The 20,144-nt window shown below is 37.2% G+C and overlaps 2 protein-coding genes across 3 annotated transcripts in view; one reads left to right on the top strand and one right to left on the bottom strand.

Annotated features, from left to right (window-relative positions):
• LOC145674868 (thiamine-triphosphatase-like) overlaps positions 1-1,475 on the bottom strand; it is a 578,824-nt gene extending 577,349 nt beyond the window's left edge. Inside the window, exon 1 of the mRNA XM_081745113.1 lies at positions 1,341-1,475. The gene's annotated coding sequence lies outside the window, so the exon portion shown is untranslated. The remainder of the gene's footprint in view (positions 1-1,340) is intronic.
• Positions 1,476-1,529: 54 nt separating this feature from the next.
• The window catches only part of zfh2 (Zn finger homeodomain 2), a 617,436-nt gene continuing 598,821 nt past the window's right edge, over positions 1,530-20,144 (top strand). Inside the window, exon 1 of one of the 2 annotated variants that reach the window (XM_081745104.1) lies at positions 1,530-1,673. The gene's annotated coding sequence lies outside the window, so the exon portion shown is untranslated. Of the gene's footprint in view, positions 1,831-20,144 lie in introns of both variants that reach the window. The other variant, XM_081745105.1, reaches the window with a different exon arrangement.

Below are 20,144 nucleotides of genomic sequence, written 5' to 3'. Positions count from 1 at the left end.
CCAATATTCACTTTTTCCTGTACAACGGTCTCAATACTATTAATATTGGATTACATTGACTCCTAAACGTCCTTCGGTAATTATATAAATTATTCATACTTACGAACAGACTAGATTGTAATTGCTCCTTGGAAAGCAATGGAAAGCACTACATTTACAAATACAAGTGTTGTAAACTTAATAATCATAATGCATTTTAATAGATATATTTAATAACAAAATTTCCTCAAGAACGGCATTCGTAATTTACAAATACATTGATCATGACTGCAAGCATTTATTATCATTCCTATTCTCAATATTGTGTAGTGGGAAACAGCTTATATGATGAAAGTCGATCTTACATGATAACCTGTGCACCCGACAACTTTACCGGCTTCAAGGCCCGGATGTAAAACAAAAAAATTCAACTAGAATTTGTAGATCAAGTAAATAAGACACTGGCTTAGCCTCGGTACCGGTGCAAGAATGCTATAAAACATTATAAAATAAAAGAAGAAAAAGCCTAAATCCCTCGATGTGGTGCCAGTATATTCTTCCCTTGTACTTACAGAAAAGAAATTTAGAACTAATTCCTTCTATGAAAAACATTCCGTTATCGCTAAACTTGATTTCGAGGTAATAATTACGTAAATAATAACATTATCTAACTAAGCTGCAATTAATTTGAATGGTTTGCCTACAGTTTTGATTGACATAAACATGAATTGCTTAACTTACAGAAAACAGTTCACTGCTTTTGCTTGTTGTGTATTTTTTCTTCCCTCTTATTGTAAAACAATTTCATCTTTCAATACTTTCCTTCAAAAGTATGTAATGATGCGAACTATAATAATCACGTACAAATATTACCGATATATTATGCTTTTGTGTTAGGTACAGCGAAAAGGAAAAGTGTTATAATTCGTGAAGTACAAGGCAAATACTAAAGAACACAAACCGTGATCAACCGCACGCACAGGATTGTATACAAACAAATGCATTCCACGAACACAAACAACCGGTTGGCGTCTGCTACCTCCAATGCATCATTGAACATACATTTTAGTTATTTACTAGATGCACATACAATCGAAAATACCAACGTATCAGTAATACCATGTAGCTACTTCAATTCTAACAAAGATCTCACACGAGAACTAACAGACATGCATCTACAGAATTTACTACGGAAACTACATAACAAATCCCTAAAATATGCTTAAAACAAGGCACCAAGTAATCTAAAGACTACAGCTTTTATTTATAAGTTACGACCATTATTTGATCTCACAAATTACGATGTTTATTCTTGGATGTTGCAGTTTTACATTAGAAATGACTCATATATTCACGCTTACCATAATCATGAATCACAAATATTGATCACAAGCATCCAACACATGCTGCCATATTGTTTCACCCACAATTCCCTGCAAAAGGTGTGACATGCGCAAGCCGCAAGCAATTAATATGTGAATAATTAATTAGTACAATAAAAATATCCTTCTTCATTTGAGTACATTTTTCCTTGCCCGCTTACAGTGATATTTCGCGCCTCCTGGGCTTCAAAGATACTAGCAGACAGCGGAAAAGATGCACAAAACGTCCATTAACACTGCCTAACACTGGAGTCAGCTGAGTAACAGCACGTTTTTGCTGCGGGAGGCGAGGGCAGACTGGCAGTCGGGGAGGTAAGGTTGCTCGGTAACATGCATGCAGCCATTTTTATTAGTTAGTGTATAGGCTAAAAGTGATAATTAGCTTGTGTAATTAAGACAGAAAGGAAGAACAAAGCTTAATTCTGAGTGAATCACATTGTTTGTTTAAATTACGGAACGAAAACAAAAGGTAAGTGTTGTGATAATCGTGTGTTAGCTCAAGTTTTGCATGTTAAGTGTAGGTCTATACGTCAGTAAGCGGTCGCCTCTCTTGAAAATACCTTCGGTGGGGTAAAAAATCGATACGGCCAGAGAATGACAAAAGGACAAGTGATGCATGATTTTTTTCAGACAGAAAACAAATAAAGGGATTTAATAAGACTACGAGAGGCGTTTTAAATGCATGTTTCATTCATATATATTAAGTTGTGTTCATGACAGCTCGCTTCTGTTTGGTTCGGAGAGTTAGATATTTTTGGGACGGGAAGCTTTGCAAAGTGTATTGCAAGCTTGGGGAGATGTTGAAGTCTAAATTTGGATCCAGATGGTCGAGTGAGCGAACTGTTTGAGAAGAATCACATGAAGGCGGGCACGGTAGTAAACACACACAAAAAAAATTACTTCAGTTAAAACGTCAACATTGGCACTACTTGCGTGAGAAACTTCCAATCAAATTAATCACAGTTGACAAAATTGTTGCACTGGTACGTAAATCATGCGTCACAGTGTACGACATCAGTAGTGGATTACTTTGTAAACTTTCGTATCCAACCACGTGGTCAGTTCGAAGTTACACCGGCCAGTAGTAGTCGAGTTGCGATTGTGTGTACAGTAATCAATGACTAGTAGAGAGAGAGAGAGAAGGGGGAGTGAAAGGTATTGAAAACTAAGTGCGCGGGGTCGTCAAAAACAGCTAATAATTGCAGTAAAATGTTTTTCCATACATTTAAATGCCAATCTATGTGAATCAAAAGTTATTTTCTGAATTGAAACCTAAAAGATATAGAGGTCATTATCTTTGTGTTGATGTGTCTCCCCACCACTTCGTAGCAGACGGTCTTATGTTGTGTTGACAAGTCACATGACTCCGATTCTGCGGTAGATAATTTACGCGTTCGATATTGGCTGGTGAAGGTTAATCACCTTGTGTCGTTAACATTGTATAGATTTTTTTTGTTAGTAATCAGATTCTTTGACATATATTTTGAGGAATTAATATGTTTATATGTTTTTAATTATAAGCGATTGAATGGACAATGTAAAATAATTAGCTAATATTTAATGGGTCTTCTATTACTTCGGGAGTATAAACACAGGTGGGTGTGTACGAAAGGTGTGCTAGTGATATGAGGTGCGATTTTCTCCTCCCATTCAAGCAATTTCTGGTTTTTCTTTACATGATAAAATGTAATTCGCGCAAGTAATAAAAAAATGATAAAAAATAGTTAACTATTAGGTAGCCTTCAATATATATAAACATATTATGAACGAATATGAGTTTGAATACGCAAGATGAATAATTTGCTTTTTTTTGTTTTAATTATTGAATGTATGAATAAAAGCACTTATTAAAACTAAACCATTCGTATGTGAAATACACAATAATTTGTCTATTACAAAAAAAAATATGTATGAAACAAAATAAGCCACGATGATTTTAATAATAAGTGCACAGATGTTTTTAGAATGATATCAAATTTGGTCTTCGTTCATTAAATAGTCTAGGAAACATTTTCTTTTCATTTATTTATTACATATTCAGTCATATCTATAGATGTATCGAAAATAATTTGAGAAAACAAAAACACTTACCAAATACTGACTTAAAAGCAGGAAAAAGAATTCATTTATAGAGGAAATCATCGCACCTGCTTAAATGCTACTACCGTGCTTGTTCCAGCAGTGAGTCTTTGTGAGATGACCTATAAATTGAGGCAATGGTTCTCAACCGGTGTTTCGTGCAGTCCCATAGGGTTTGTCACTGAATTTTAGAATTTAAAAATTATGAAGCACTTAATAATTAATTAAAATCAGACTTGAGACTGACTGACCAGCAGCGCTTTTAGCACCAGCTTAAATGCCCAGTACTATATATAGACTCACTACTTTATAGAAACTTACAGGCTTATACTATTAAAATTTATATTAATATTAATAAAAAAGTACAATGAAATGCGTCGCGATGGCGAACATGGAGTAAAGTACATCGCCAGTTTAAAAAGGTTGTTAACCACTTTATTAATGGATATATATATATATATATATATATATATATATATATATATATATATATATATATATATATATATATATATATATATATATATATATATATATAGGGCCTATATAATGATCCCCATTGACGTACTGTCTATTGATTCCATATAACCACATTATCACTACCAACTGAAAGTTCGTATATGACTATTCAATGCAACATACTCACTCAGGAAGACAGTGGCGTAACTAAAGGCTTGGGGGCCACCCTGCAAACAACGTGTAATGGGACCCCTTCTCTACGTCCTACATCACGAATTGGGGCCCCCGCAAGCGAGGTCTGCGGGGCCCTTATTTACGCCCCTGCAGGAAGAGACTTTTTTTTAAGCTACGGTATTCATTCAAGGAAAATTATGATTAATATTGCATTTTTACTTATAAAGGGTTATTAGAATTTGCTTACATATATAATATAAATTTCGTTATATATATATATATATATATATATATATATATATATATATATATATATATATATATATATATATATACTCCTATAATTTGATTCCAGTCAGTCTGTTGATAACATGGAGAACATTCAAGTGCAACGAGATCTCATTTCAGTCATTTTTTGTGTGAAGAGTTGTAATGTTGGAAATAAGTAGCGAAGTATTTCTGAATCATCTGGATAATAAGTGTTTTAATATTAGTGCTTCTTAAATGCAGATCGCCTTTGCCGCGGGAGACCCGGGTTCGATTTCCGACTGGAGTTCATGTGGTTCAGATTCCAAGCTAAACTTTAGGTCCACATCTCATATAGCTTTGCTGCTGCAAGGGACGCTAAACTAAACAATCAATTCAAATCAGTAAATGGGAAGTCCCGACTTTAAATCTTGCAGCTGGCTTTTCTTACTTTATTACTACGTGTTTTCTTGTATTATGCTGGGATGATATTGTTAAATATGCACAGACTGCTGTCGCATGTTCCTGGAACATTGTTGATAACAATAATAATTATAAACCCCGAATCAAATGGTGTCCTATCTGCTGGTCTGTAGCGTGCGTATGCGCCTTTGGTGCAAATGGTCCCAGGTTTAATTCTCAGTTGGAGAACGTTAAAAATTTGATTGCATTACAGTGATTCGGATTTCACTGTAAACTGTAGGTCCACATCTCTCATAGCCTCAGTACTGAAAAAGGACGCTGAACTTCTGATAAAAGTGAATTGTGGCAAAACTTTGCAATGAAACACGAAAATAATTATCCTCACACGAATAAAGGAGCCACCTGTGCCAGTTACGGTGACACGGATGTCACAGACCTCGCAATTTGAATAGGAAATCATCGATAATGCTGTAAATTAGGATTTGTGCAGTATTTGGTTTTACGAAGGAGTAAAAGTGGATCTGAAAAGGTCGGGGATGCATGACGTCATGCCGTCCCCTGTGCCTATCTTTGCCCATTGTATTTTTTTTAGGAAGCGGGGGGACGCCATAGATTGTTTTTGGAAGTGGGGTAATGACGTCCCCCTCGTTCCCCCTCACTTTTACCCCTGGTTTTACAGTAAGAAATGATTGGTTTGTATTTACTTCCTTTTTCAGCCGCCAGACCGAAAACTTAAAATGAGATAAGGACTGTAATGGATTTGATGTTCTCCCAACGGACTCTCATGTACGAAAGGAACGCGCTAGCCACTAGACCTATGAGGAGGTCTAGTTCTCAGCAAGCGTCCTTTAGGAACAACTTCCAGTACTCGAGTTTTGAAAAGAAAAGTACTGTAGAAATACTGTTAACACACGTTGTACATAAACAAAGATATGTCACCAAGGAAGAGTGGGAGAGAATATTGTAGCTGCGGGGGATTCTCCCCATCCATGCGGGTCATCTCCTAAACTCATCATTGGCGCCAAGGAAGGTACCGAACTTGTATCGTTGCTACTAACGGATATTCAGGTGTTAGATTGATTTGAGGCTAAATGTCCATTTAAGCGTAAATTGCGATGGGATCTAATCTGCTTCACCTCTCATCGGGGATCGAATCCAAATCTCCTGCCTAGATTTTCCAAGGTAAATCATCAGTCCAGCTTCCATTTAAATATATATACATATATATATATTATTTATTGCGGAATCCAAAGAATAATCCGAATAGTTCACTTCTTAATTATTTAGTACTAGCGTCGATTACCCACTTCGCTGGGTTGAAATAACTTTAAATGCACAACTCCTTATCTTATCTCCGAAAACTATGAACTCGACACTAATATCGGTCATTTTCGATCATTATATATATATATATATATATATATATATATATATATATATATATATATATATATACCCTTCCCTCCACCATGTTGTGGTTCTGAATTTAGATTTAAATAGCATCTGAATTGTCACTATTCATCTTAGTGACCCCGAAGTTGCACCGTCAATGTGAAATAATAAAAGCCATACCAGGCCCGAACCTAATCTATGTTGATAATTTGGTCAAGATCGGTAGGGTGATTCAAGAGCTATTAGATCACAGACATAGCCACTTTCAATTTTATATATTAGACTAGCCTTAGGCTAGCTGGGGGCTTCGTCCCCACACTCCCGCCTTTGCTCAGCCTACGGCCTTGCACCTCTTAAACCCACAATTCTACTGAATTTCAAGTTTCTTTTCCTATTTCAACTATCTAAAAGATAAGATTTTGTATCGTAAGAAAACGTCCATTTCAATAACTTCATCCCCCTTTAGACCCCTTAAAAGTTAAAAATATTCATTTTTAACAATTTTCCTGTCGGTTAGTGTCGGAAGGCTACAGTCATGCCAGATTTCATCATTCTAATCCTGCCTGGGTAAACATATTGGAGTGTAAACGGTATCCCATATAAATAACATGGGAAAGATTTTTCAGTTCTCCTTAAAACCGCTTTAAAGTTGGACATTTTTATTTTTACTGATTTACTTAGGTAACGCTAACGAAAAGTTACAGGCATACCAAATTTCAAGTTTTTATTCCAATTCCTATTACCTAAAACATGAGATTATATGTAAAAAAATAAATAAAAATAAAAATAAATTAAATAACATGGGGAAATTCTTCATGTCCCCTTTAGAGCCCCTAAAGATTAAAAACGTTCACTTTTGGCAATTTTCCTGTCGGTTAGTCCCGGAAAGCTACAATCATGCCAAATTTCAACTTTCCATGTCAACCGGAAGTTCCCTTTAATTTGTCAGTTTATGTAGTTTTATAAATAGTTAGGATTAGGATTTCGAGGATAGTAGTTCGATTCCCGGTTGGGTCACTCCGTCGAAAAAGTGTAACTCGCTTTTTTTTAGGCCAGCCACCTTGAATGAGGTTTTCCTGGGTTTTCCTCATTCACACCAGGCAAATACCGGGGTGGTACCTAACTTACAGGTCCCAGACGGCTTTCTTCCTTCCCTTTCCCCGGATAGTGTGCTCTCCGAGGGACGTCATCCCTCAAATCGTGACGGGCTAAATGGCCATAGATGCCGAAAGCCCAGAAATCTAAATCCTAAATCGAGAATAGTACTTTGTGGAGTAGTTTGTGTTGTCGATATGTTTCCATTGTCATTTTGATATTTAAGTGACATATAAATATTCAAATTACATATTCATATTAATTGGGACGTCGTAGGTTTATGTAATATATTTTTAAAAAGCTTTATTTTAGTTTGGCGTCCCACAATATGTTCTGAGGCTGAGGGGGACAAGGATAATAATGAAAGAAGTGGTGTAATGGAGAAGGTGGAAGGAAGTGGGGAAGACTCCGGGAAAAGCCATACATACGGTGTTTGTTCACCACAAAACCCATTTGGCGCGAGCTGGAATACGAGCGCTTTTCTACTGAGCCACCTCAAGCCGCTATACGAACTGAGGAAGATTGAAGACCATCCGAAATAAATAAATAAACAGTGTTTGGTTTATTGAGTAATATTTTTGCTTACTGAAAAATTACTCTCCCGTCGCTGTAACAGTCTGAAAGAATACAATAACGGTTCGATATTGCCGGTTGTTTATAAGTCTGTGGTTCCAGTTATCCACATTTATTTTACGGGCAAAAAAATGCTTCAGCTTATCTATATTTTGCTTCTTCGCTTTCTATTTGGCTGGTATACCAGAAGGCATCAAATCACGAAGTAATACGAGCTGTAACGTCAGATTTTAGTTCCCCCTCCCCATCTCCCAGGATTTCACATACTGCCCTACAGTTTAGCGTACGACCCGAATTATCTATCGGGCATCGAATCCAGTACTGGAGCACAAAAGGCAGGAACGTTAACAAGAGAGATCTTGCCTTACTTTTCATTAAAACACAGAAAGATAAGTTATTTTGCCTTGCAGATAAGGTGATACTTTAAAGTATCTAAGATCAATGTTAACACACCAGAACCATATCCACAAATAAATTAAACGTTATTATTCGTTTCAAAATCGTTTTGTCGTCGTGAATTCTGTCGAGGAATTTAAACCTTGAAATGTATAAAACGATAATCATGCCTGTTGTGCTGTATGGTTGCGAAATATGGTCGCTTACTCTGAGGGAAGGACACAGCCTGAAAGTATTTGAGAATAAAATCGTGAGACATGTATTCGAACCCAAGAGGAACGGGAATTGGGAATGGCGGAAACTTGGTTGGTTAAAAAATCAAAGTATCATCTCGACGTATCTGATGATTTACTGCATATGCTTTCTACAGTAGAGTAGAGTCAGTGCTGCTGTGTGTACGTGGTGTGATTGGGCGAAGCGGGTGTTTGGAGAGCAGACGTGAATTGTTCTCCGTATTACTTTAAGGGTTTGGCACTAGTGTTGCCGGCAAGACGAGAAATAATGACTTCTGGTCTTATCTCGTTAATTTTTGTATACTCGTCTCGGTTTGTCAATTTATGTACAAAATTTATGTCCGATCCTTTTTCTTAAGTTCATCTAGATGTTATCAGGATTTTTTCACTTCATGAGAGGTGTGATGTAACAACATTTAAAGCATATTTAGTATTGGAGTATATTGTGCAGACCCGTATTTATATTGTGCGCCCCTATGCTCTAAATAATGTACCGCCCCTTCCCCCGAAAACCTCTTATATTAGAGTTGAATTCACAGTTTTTGGGGTCGCTGAGTTTAATGGTATCAGTTTTCATTATGTTCTAGTTCGTCCTCACCCCTTAGAGTGGGGGTACAAGAGGATGACTTTTTAAAAATAATCAGACAAGGTAGCTAATTAGTAACTACTGTAATTAATTAGAGCGAATTAAACACGTGAACATATTTTCTCGCGCTTGCGCGATAGTCTGCGGGTTACTAGTTTTAAATATTACTGTATTGTGATTTTTTTAAAACATTAAAATTCTGCCGACCTGTGTTGGAGCACAGAATAGCACTTGATATTTAGCACAGAACCTAAATACGCGCTTGATAATGTGTAATGATGCATGTAACGTTCTTGTGAATCATGACTAACACTAAAACAGTGTTTGAGACGTTAAGACTTGGGTGAACTAGTGTTGCAGACGAGGCTAGAGAAACGAGACGAGACAGTTTCCGTCTCGTAAGCAAGATTAGTTGGCGTAATATAGTGCAGTAAAAGTCAGTGGATATAGTCCAATTTTCGCTTTGTGTTATTATATTATACATGGTTGTTAAAATAATTTGAAAGGGAAAACGGAAACTCCAGAAAAGTTGCCAAACAAAGTAATTTGGTCTGATACTACTAAAACAATATATATTGGAATAAACTATTGAAATTATGTAGGAAAAAATCTCTACACTGCACACCAGTTATGTACAGGGTGGCCCAAAAGTAGGTATACAATCCCGTACTGATCAACTTATTGCTTTTTGCATCATTTCTTATTGTTATCCATCAGGTAGACTTAGTTTCTTTATTATTTAGGCCCGAAACAGAAGAAGCATATAAACCTATAAACTAGAATGTTATACTTGATCAATGTAGGGGTGTATACCTACTTTTGGGCCACGCTGTATATTGCTAGAATTTTTTGATAGATATTCGCCCTACTGTTTTCAGAAATATAGTGTCTTGTTATGGATCAAATAATGCAAAATACGGAGAAGAAAATGTACATGGAAAGTAGTAGTTTGGATCAGGATAAGGGAGAGTGAGAATTTGGACCAAATGATGCAAAGTACGGAAAAGAAAAGATACAGGGAAACGAACAGTCAAGATCAGGATAGGAAAGAGTGGAAAGCCGCGTCAAACCGATCGAAAGGTTGGTGATCTAAGAAGAATTTTTTATGTTCATTTGTAAATAATCTTGAGAAACTAAAATGGCTGGAAAACAGATTGTTTTGACGTTAGGCTGTGGAACAGAAAATGTCCATTGAAAACTTTCAAACCTAAAGGGCTAAGTATAGTTAATATGCCATTATCGATCTTCTGTAACATTAGCTGAAGTGCTTGGCATGACGTTTATCGCAAAGAACGTGACAATTTTACTCGAGGTTTCTAATGATTGACTGGTTTTAGTTCCGTAGCAGTAATGTTTCATTAAAAGTGGTTGATCGCAGAAGATTAGGAATAGTTTTGCCTCATTTCTAATGACTATATTTCCATGCTTGTGCGCCTAACACGAACGATAATCATGCTACCAAATTTAGAAATTGCACTTTGTGCAGATAAAACACGATATGGACTGCTGTCGAACCAGGTTTTTTTTTTTTATTTTTTTTTTAATATATATATTCTACAGGCGCAGCTTTCTTTTTCTTCAAACAGTTGAAGCTGTCAATGTTGCACTTCTGTTTTGCTTGTTGCTGTTCCACCTAATCTTCTGGATAAAGGATTTCAGTGTTCTCGAAATTATTCTTGTATTGGAGATCTTCCCATATTCTGCAATCAGTGTGACCCAATGAAACCTAAATAACAGGGTTTTTCTTATAATTTTCTTTAGCGAAATGGTTTCTCTTCGCTATAAATTGTGTATTCACTTGTTAAAATTTAGCGTTTTTGAAAAAAAAAAAATGCGAAGAGATATTTAAGCTTATTAAGGAAACCCGTGAGCTTCTTGTATGTTGTTCTTTGTCCTGCGCAATATATAGTAGGGTGTGGGCTTTTTCGAAAAAGCTGTTTTCCGATTTTCGGAAAATTCGTTTATCGTTTTTCGAAAAAAAAATCGTTTCTCATTTTTCGTTTTCGAAAAATTCATTTTTCGAAAAAATGTGGCCATCCCTAATATGTAGTGTTTGGCTGCAAAGAAATTAAAACGAAGTTCCTGAAACTGACAAAGCAGGTGCAATTAAAATCTAATTTGTAGTTCCTCGTTTGCGATTGAAAAAATCTTTTTAAGTTTTACGTCCCACCGTTCTGCTGGCGAGGCTAAAGGGACAGTGATGATGAGAAATGTATGAAATGGTAGAATGAAGAAAGTGGGAGAAAACGAGAGGACCCCGAGAAAACCGATGCACACGGTATTTGTCTACCACAATGCTCATTTGGCGCGAGCTGGGTAATTTCCATAAAGCAAAAACGGTAATATATATATATATATATATATATAGTGGCGGATCCAGGATATGATCAAGGGAGGAGCTAAACCATAGTTTGACGTTTTATCCAGTGTAAAGCAGGATTGAAGCCCATTTTATTCTGTGTATATCTGAGCGTCAAGGGGGGGCTATAGCCTCCCTTGGATCCGCCCTTGTATATATATATATATATATATATATATATATATATATATGTAAACTGCTTTAGACAGATTCAGTGCCACGAGAATGTGCATTTTGTCGATTTTTATCTGTTTAATAAACCAGAAGTGGTGAAAATTGCGCGTTTATTCGATTACAACACTGATCCATAATAAATGAAATAGCGACAAGCAGGTTTTTGATATGGACTCAGTGCCATGAATATGATTCGTCTCTTACTTTTATTCTTTTTATTGCATTCAGAAGCAATAGACATTAGTTACCACTTCTGTCTTTAATGTTAATCTCCATAGAACAAAAACAATAAGCGAGCGAAACATAGTTGCAGTAGCGTAACCAGGATGTGTGTTTGGGGGGGAGGGGCAAGTGCTGTTATAGGTACATATAGAAACATTACAAACAAAGAAATATATAAACATAAAAATATATAAAAAATTACAAACATCAAAGTACCAAAGTACATTGTCGGACCTCTTTGGAAGGGGGGGGCTCTGCCTGCCCCCTTCCCTACGCCACTGCATAGTTGTAACAGCGAGACATTGTTTAGGTCGAATCCAAGGTTGGATGTGGATTTCTTTTCAACTATAGTTTGACGTTGCAATGCCAAGACTTAGAGGACTTTATGTAGAGTCGTTCTGACGTGTGATTAGTGCCATACTAAAGAGTTCGACTAACTTATGTTTCCTGCAGTAATCAGACCGTTAGTACGTTGCTAATCATACGTTAAAACGACTCTGTATAAGGCCTAGAGAATCTAAATCGTCGTGTGTTTCGACTAATGCTGAGGACATGCATTTACTGTATTTGTGGTGATTTTTTTTATTTCTTTATTTTTGAAGAAAGACAAGAAATCTTCCAATTTTGCAGCAGATCATTTGAGAAACATTGCCATAATAAACGAAAGCTATTTTATGTAAGTAATACGAAAATCGTCAGTAGGCGTGAAAGATAAACATTTAATTTACATACAAAGGTATGCATTTATTTATTATAATTGTTTTTCTTTTTTCTTTTTAACTCTCCTCCCCAATTCTCACCTGTCATCTTGGTGAAAGCACCGATTTGCTGGAGTGTGCCCTTTTCCTTGATTTACGACAGGAAGTCGTCACTCGTTTTATAATTTATATATTGTGACTGGGAAGAACAAGGATTTGATAAAAATCTCAGAAATTTACAAGTCGTTATTATCATCAGAGCTTGAAAACTTACTTTTAATCAGATAAGAAAGCGCCAAGCGTCATCTTCAAAGGCACTAATCGCGCGCTTAACAATGCGCAAAACAGATAGCGTGTGATGAGTAAAACCCACGTACCTTTTTATTGTGTGGAGATAATTCTTATAATGATTATCTCTCATAAGTTCATAAAGAACACGAAAGATTATTTATTTCTACAACGTATTCTTTTTTTTTCGTCCTTACCTCCCCCCCCCCCCCATCTTGTTCTTAGCCAACACATAATTAATTAAGGACATAAATGGTCTTTTACACGCTTTACGCTTCCGCTTGCGTTCTTGCGCTGGTAGTGCATCGTTAAAGGTTTAACAGGGCGTGTAAATAAAGTAATTTACATAAACAATGAAATGGGTGATGTAATCAGATGAATTTTTTAAATTTAAATTTCTCATGCTTTACTTGTCTTATTATATATATTAATACTAGCAGAATTCCGCTTTATCGCGCGAGGAGAATAAGATTTATGAAAAGTATTTGTAAAATGCATGCATTTATTTTTTTCATTCACCTCTTGTGCATGGGGTCCTTGGTTCGATCTCATGTCGCGCCACGTGAACTTTGTGGTGGGTAAACACCGTGTACGTGGGTTCTCCCGTTCGCGGGGTTTTTCTGTTTCCTCCCACTTTCTTCATTCTACCATTTCATTCATTCTCATCATCACCGTCTCCTTTAGTCTAGCCAGCATAAACGTGGGATGTAAAACGTGGGAGATCTCATTTCATTTTCGTTTTTCAAAATAGATTCTTTTCAGTTTAACGGTCTACATTTATCCCCCCCCCCCCTGGCTAAGGGAGACGGTGATGATAATGAATGAAATAGTGGATCACACACTCGCTCACGAAAAGTTAAAAAAAAAAAAAAAACGAGACAACCCCAGAAAATCCACGCATACAGTGTTTGTCCACCATAAAGCCCACTTGGCGCGAGCGACCTGGAACCCCATGCACCAGAGGCGAAGACTCTACCACTGAGGCATTATTGTCGTTCAGTATACTTTTTGATACAAGTTCGATTTCACTAGAGTTATGTAAACATTCATTCCCGTTTTCCAGTTTTAGGGAATACATATCGTAAAATTTCATCTGGGTGCATGGGAAATGTTTTACAAAATTTGAAGGTTCTGTGCTTAATAGTTTCGTAAATCTGGAGAAGAAAAAGAAATACATATATTTTTTGAGGAACGCATTTCACAAAACTTTTGGAAAACAGGGGAAAAGTCAAACTTGGCTTTTCTCGCTTTAGCGCTTACATTTTGTAAAAGTAATCGAACCCGGATTACTTTTGCCGGAAATCGAACCCGGTCTCCCACGTTAAAGGTGCGTGCGCTAATCAGTTAAGCATAAAGGAGCTCCTGTCGGGATAGTGGTGGATAGTCAACGTCATGTTCCAGTATTTTCTTTGGCGTTCTTCCATTTTCCCTTTTTCTCTGTACTTCACAATTCTTCCAATATCATATGCTAATTTTACTCGATGCAGTTTCTGCGTCACTGTTAGGGGTATGTGTGTAACTGTTAGGGGTATGTGTGTAACTGTTGGGGTATTGTGTCATTGTTGGGGTATATGTGTCACTGTAAGGAGTATGTATGTCACTGTTAGGAGTATGTATGTCACTGTTAGGAGGAATATATATATCACTATGAGGGGTATTGTGTCATTGAAGTCGATATGCAATAATATAAACAGGGTGACCCATTTTAATATTTCCATGGAAATATCTCGAAAACGGTTGAACCTAAATGAACCAAACAAAAACTGAAATAGAAAATACCATGGGGCAAATCGAATGGTGATGTCACGGTGCACCTGCAGCCCGAGGACCAACTTTACAATTTTAAATGGAAACAAGGGGCAAATGATACCTCTATAGATCTTTAAAAATTAAAAAGTGTTGTGGCAAGATATTTTTTCATATCTGCCACCGTATTCAAAATATCCGCAAAGATATGTTGCCTGTCAGACAAAATGTCCAGTACCACTAATATGAAAACGGTTAAACATAAATGAACCAAACAAAAACTCAAATAGGAAATGTAATGGGGCAAATCAAATGGTGTTGTCGCTGTGCCCTCCAAAGCCACCCTTCATGGAGGCTCGGGGCCCAACTTTAAAATTTTAAATGGAAACATGGGGCGAGTGATAGGGGTCTGCCTCGTTTGATAGATCTTTAAAAACTAAAAAGCGTTGTGGCAAAAGATTTTTCATATCCGTCACTGTATTCAAAATGGCTGCCAAGACATGGTGCCTGTACCAGATAAAACGTCCAGTACTCTAATATGAAAACGATTGAACATAAATGAACCGAACAAAAACTCAAATAGAAAATGTGATGAGGCACATCGATTGGTATTGTCGCAATGGCTCCCAGGCCACCCTTCATGGGCGCCCAGGACCCAACTTCAAAATCGTACATAGAAAGATGGGGTGAGTAATACCTCATTCGACATATCTTTAAAAACTAAAGAGCGATATTGCAAAAGATTGTTCGTATGGGTCACCGTTTTCAATATGACCTGTATCAGATAAAACGTCCAGTACCACAAATATGAAAACGGTTAAAGATAAGTGAACAGAACAAAAATTCGAATAGGAAATCACAAGAGGGTATTTATCATTCTACGACTCGGGAATGTTGCAACAGAGGAAAAGATGATTAGAATGAAAGTACTATAATGGAAAGGAGGAAATCGAATTCCTAGAAAACTTATCGCTCTAACCTCCCTCTGTAAGTGGGTGAAGTGGTAAGGAACGGTGAAATTGCAAATGAGAACCTTAGTTTTTGCAAATTGTATCTACGAACAAAGTTACCTGATTTTTTTTTAATAAGAAGTAAATGTCTCTGTAATGGGATAAAGTGTGTAAAATTCTTTTTTAAATGGTACCTTCCATTTTGATTGTAGGCAATGATTTGATGCAAAAATGAATCAACTTAAATGCGAAACAAATTTGTCGAACGTGTAGAAACGTTGGTTTTGTTCAACAGTCGTCTGCACGATATTGGTTCGATTCTTTTCCTCCTATGTCTTTTTGCATGTAATAGAATATGAGCTTCACTGAAATGTTGTCCACAGATACATTTCGAATAACTTTCAGCGGTAATCTCAGTTGTGATCCTCAGTAACGAAACGGTACATACCGGTACTGATGCAAATGCCTCCCAAACACCTGATACGCATTGCGTTAAATTATCAGGGGCTAAGGGGTGGGCCAAATACTTGCAAATTCCAAAAATGTATTATTAAAATCTTTGTTTCTCATTTCAGTAGCTTCTTTTTTCCCATCCAATCACACTTTACAATACAAACGGATGTTAAACTTGAATTTCACCTTATTTTAATTCATTACAGTACCAGTCATTTGTACACACAAGTGTTTCAGACAAACCATACCTATTGCAAGTAAAACTGGAGTTCTCATTTCTGATTTTACCATTCATTTCCGCTTCACCCAGTTACGGAGGGAGATCGGAAAGATAATTTTCTAAAAATTACATTTTCTCTTTTCCATTGTGTCAATTATACTTTAATAATCTTTTTCTCCGTTGCATTATTGTCGATCCGTGGAATGATAAATACCGTACCCTCTGTGATTTCCTATACGAGTTTTTGTTCTGTTCATTTATCTTTAACCGTTTTCATATTAGTGGTACCTACTGGACGTTTTATCTGATACAGGTCCCATGTCTTGGTGGTCATTTTGAAAACGGTGAACCATATGAACAATCTTTTGCAATATCGCTCTTTAGTTTTTGGAAGGCACCGCAGTAACACCATTCGGTGTAACCCATGGCATTCCCTATTTGAGTTTTTGTTTTGTTTATTTATGTTCAACCCTTTTCGAGATATGTCCGTGAAAAGATTAAAATGGGCCACCCTGTATAATCTGCTCTTTTATATATTCTTATATACATAGTAACAGTGTTCTTTTATATACATAGTACATAGATACATACATACGTACTAATTGATTAAATAATCTGGTTAATTGATATCTCGGTGAATTATCTGAGTTCTTGACTACAGAAGGTCAGAGTATCCTATATTTCAGAAATAGACCTAATACTTGCAGGGGCGCTAAACGGTGGGCAGGTCTTTACCAAACATTGTTAGGGTTGTCAAGTCTAGGAGGCTCAGGTGGGCAGGTCATGTAGTCAGAATTGAAGAAAGCAGGAACGCTTTCAAAGTTTTAACTGGGAATCCAATTGGAAAACGACCATTAGGGAGATCTAGGCGCAGATGGGAGGACAATATTAAAATGAATCTCGCAGAAATACGGATAAAAAGTTGAAACTGGATCCAATTGGATAAGGACAGAAGTCAATGGAGAGCTTTTGTGAACGCGGCATTTAACTTTTGGATTCCATAGACCATAGAGTTATTAGGTATTGGTGTTGCCCAATGAGAAAACGATCATTCTTGTTTCGTATGAGAGGACACGAGAAATTTCATTAGTTTTGTGGAGAACACAAGTTCACCCAAGTCTTAGGTCTCAAACACTGTTCTAACATTAAATGATTCATATATAAAAAACTGTAAATTTGATAAAATGACTTGAACGAACACAACTGCATTTATCAACGTTTAAAAATACCCAAGTCATTAAACAATATACTTCAGTAATAAATATGGCCTCGTGACACGAAGGATTCTGATAAAGTCAAGATGAAATTAAGAAAAAAAAAATCAGAGAATAAATTTACAAAATGATACGAAAATAATTTCTAGACGACACAACCGTTTCGAGACACCTGATTTCTCGTTTGGTCTTTCTGGTTGGCAACACTATCGGGAATCGAACCTTGGACACCGTGACATGAAATGAAATTAGTTTAACATCCTACGTTACGCCCTTTAGGCTGAGAGAGACGATGATTAAAGCAACTGAATAATGATGGAAGTATTGGTGAAATTATAATGTGGAAGGAAACGGGAGTGCCCAAGAAAGCTCACAAATACGATGTTATCCACCATAAACTTACTTAGCCGGGGTCGAACCAGGGACCCCACGCACCAGAGGTAAACGGTCTACCACTGAACCCCCGTGCACTAAAGTAGCGCGCAGCAGCCACTAGACTAGCAAGGAGAATTGCTCTTTGTTTGTTTGTTTGTTTCTTTGTTTGATATGTACTTGTGTACGCCTTTCCCCAACAGCTAGAGTCTATAGAACGAGACCTACAATTTAAATTACAGTCTTAACTACTGTTATGTATGATGCTCTCCTACCGGGAATTGAAGCCGAGACCTCGTTTATCGAAGGGACACTCTAGCTGGTAGACTAGGGGGAATTATATGGTTAGCATAAGCTTCTTTGGCACTTGAGACCCGACGTCGATTCCCTGCGTGTGCTCGCATCCACGTTAGGTCTATGTCTCAAATAGCCTCGCTGCTAAAAGGAATGCTAAACACTAATCAAGAAGAACAACTAGGCAGGAGTACTTCGTGGTGTTGAACAAAAGGGTCATTAAACTCAGGATAATCATATAATCTTATTGATACGAAAAGCCCTAATCTAAATTGTATCTCTAACATTTTTTTTCCTGCAGTTTCCTCCCAGGCTCGGTATAACTGATATTATTTTCAAACTATGATAAGACTAATTTCTTTCGTGATGTTGCACGTATAGAACCGTTTAGGTGAAGATGGATGAGTATTATTGAATGGTTTGGCCTTACGTGTGTATACGACTTGTGGTCACACCGATTCACATGCATTTTTTAAAACTATTTTAATTTTTATTTTTGAATTGGAGAGAGAGAGAGAGTAGGGTTTTGCGAGTGTATGCGCTAGTTCCGGAAGAATGGCGCCTATATGGAGGGAGTGTTTACAGTTTACATTGTAAAAAATTGATTTTCTTTTTAAGTTTTTTATTTCATGACCATATTTGACTGGTTCCTCAATGCCTTTAATCAATTCAATTTAGCACTTTTTTTTTCTTTTTCCTCCTACGTCGGTTGCAAAAGAGATTTTAAAAAATTGGGTTTATTTTCATAGACAAGTTGGCGTCGATGGATTGTTGGTTCTGCAGGTGCGTGCTGTATGTATTTGTGTAATCCGTTGAGAAGGGGAAAGGAGCAAATTTGATAATCTACTCTCAAAGAGTGTTCTGTACAGGGGTCAAGGACTCCGATCCTGGGGGACCGAGTCCCCCCCCCCAAAGCTCACGTGGGCCCCCTATTGTATTTGTAAATATACAATATTTGGCATAATTTGAGTGCAATTTGTGTTAAAATCTTCATATATATACCTTCTGCATCTGAATGGGCCCCCCAAAAATTTACAGAGAAATCGGCGTCCTTGACAGGGGTGACTATTTACTTCAAAACTCACTCGAACCTCAGCCTCATTACTAAGAATGAAACGAGGATAATCTGGATCCTGAACCCTTTGATTTTGTGCATAGATAATAATCCTAGATTTTATTTTTATAAAATGGGGGGGGCGGTGGCTCAGTGGTAAAGCGCTCTTCTCTCGTTTTCTCCCACTTTTTCATTCCACCAATTCTTTCATCATCATTCACTTGCTTTAATCATCGTCTCCCTTAGGCTAACATGTATAATCGTGGGACGTTAAACTTAACTTTTGAAACCATGCTCTTAGGTTTACAACGGAAGTGACGAAAAATTACTCATCTACTGTGTACTTGTTATGTAAAGTTTTGTTAGTAACGTAATGTCAACATTTCTGGCGGATATACCCAAACCAAACCATTTGGCGTAACAACTCATTTTTTGGGGGGGCCTAAGCCTGCTCCAGCGCCATCTGCTAGCGACCGACTGAATTACATACAGTCTAGCGGCGTGCACGTGGTCAGCATAATGCGACGCCTTAGTCTTAGGCTATTTGAGTAAGCGTTACCCCCTGTAGCAAATGCGGCCAAAGTGGCTATTCAGTAATTTTACTTTCATCAGATGTGCAAATCATACTGTGAGCCAGTCAGGGTTTCCAGGTCTTTTTGCCAGGTCCAGGTGTGTAATAGCAGAGTTCCGATACTCTGCACAAACCATCTTCCAAGCAGCTGTTTCTTGCTACAATCCCTTTGCCTGGCAACACGTCTTTCCTTTTTTTCCTTCCTTTTGAAATCTTTTAAACAGCAGGCGGTCTATTGTTCCGACCCGCACCAAATACGCTCGAGCTGACGTTTTCTCAGCGATTTTATTGCTTTCGCGTTTATGATTAGCCATCTACATTTAAATACATGGTCAGCGTATTCCAAGAGTACGCATGAGCAATAAATACGCTTTGCGATCGCCTCAAATAGCCGGGTACTTATCCCTAACAGGTGCATCAGGAGCTTTCTAGACCTAATGACCATCTTGTCGTGTTTTCACGTGACTCCGAGTTTGCCTTACGAGCTGGGTGGACGCCGAAAATTGGAAAGC

The sequence above is a fragment of the Thermobia domestica genome, chromosome 18 (genome assembly GCF_964235325.1).
Source record: "Thermobia domestica chromosome 18, izTheDome1.hap1.1, whole genome shotgun sequence".
NCBI lineage: Eukaryota > Metazoa > Arthropoda > Insecta > Zygentoma > Lepismatidae > Thermobia > Thermobia domestica.
This window is presented reverse-complemented; position numbering and strand designations above follow the sequence as displayed.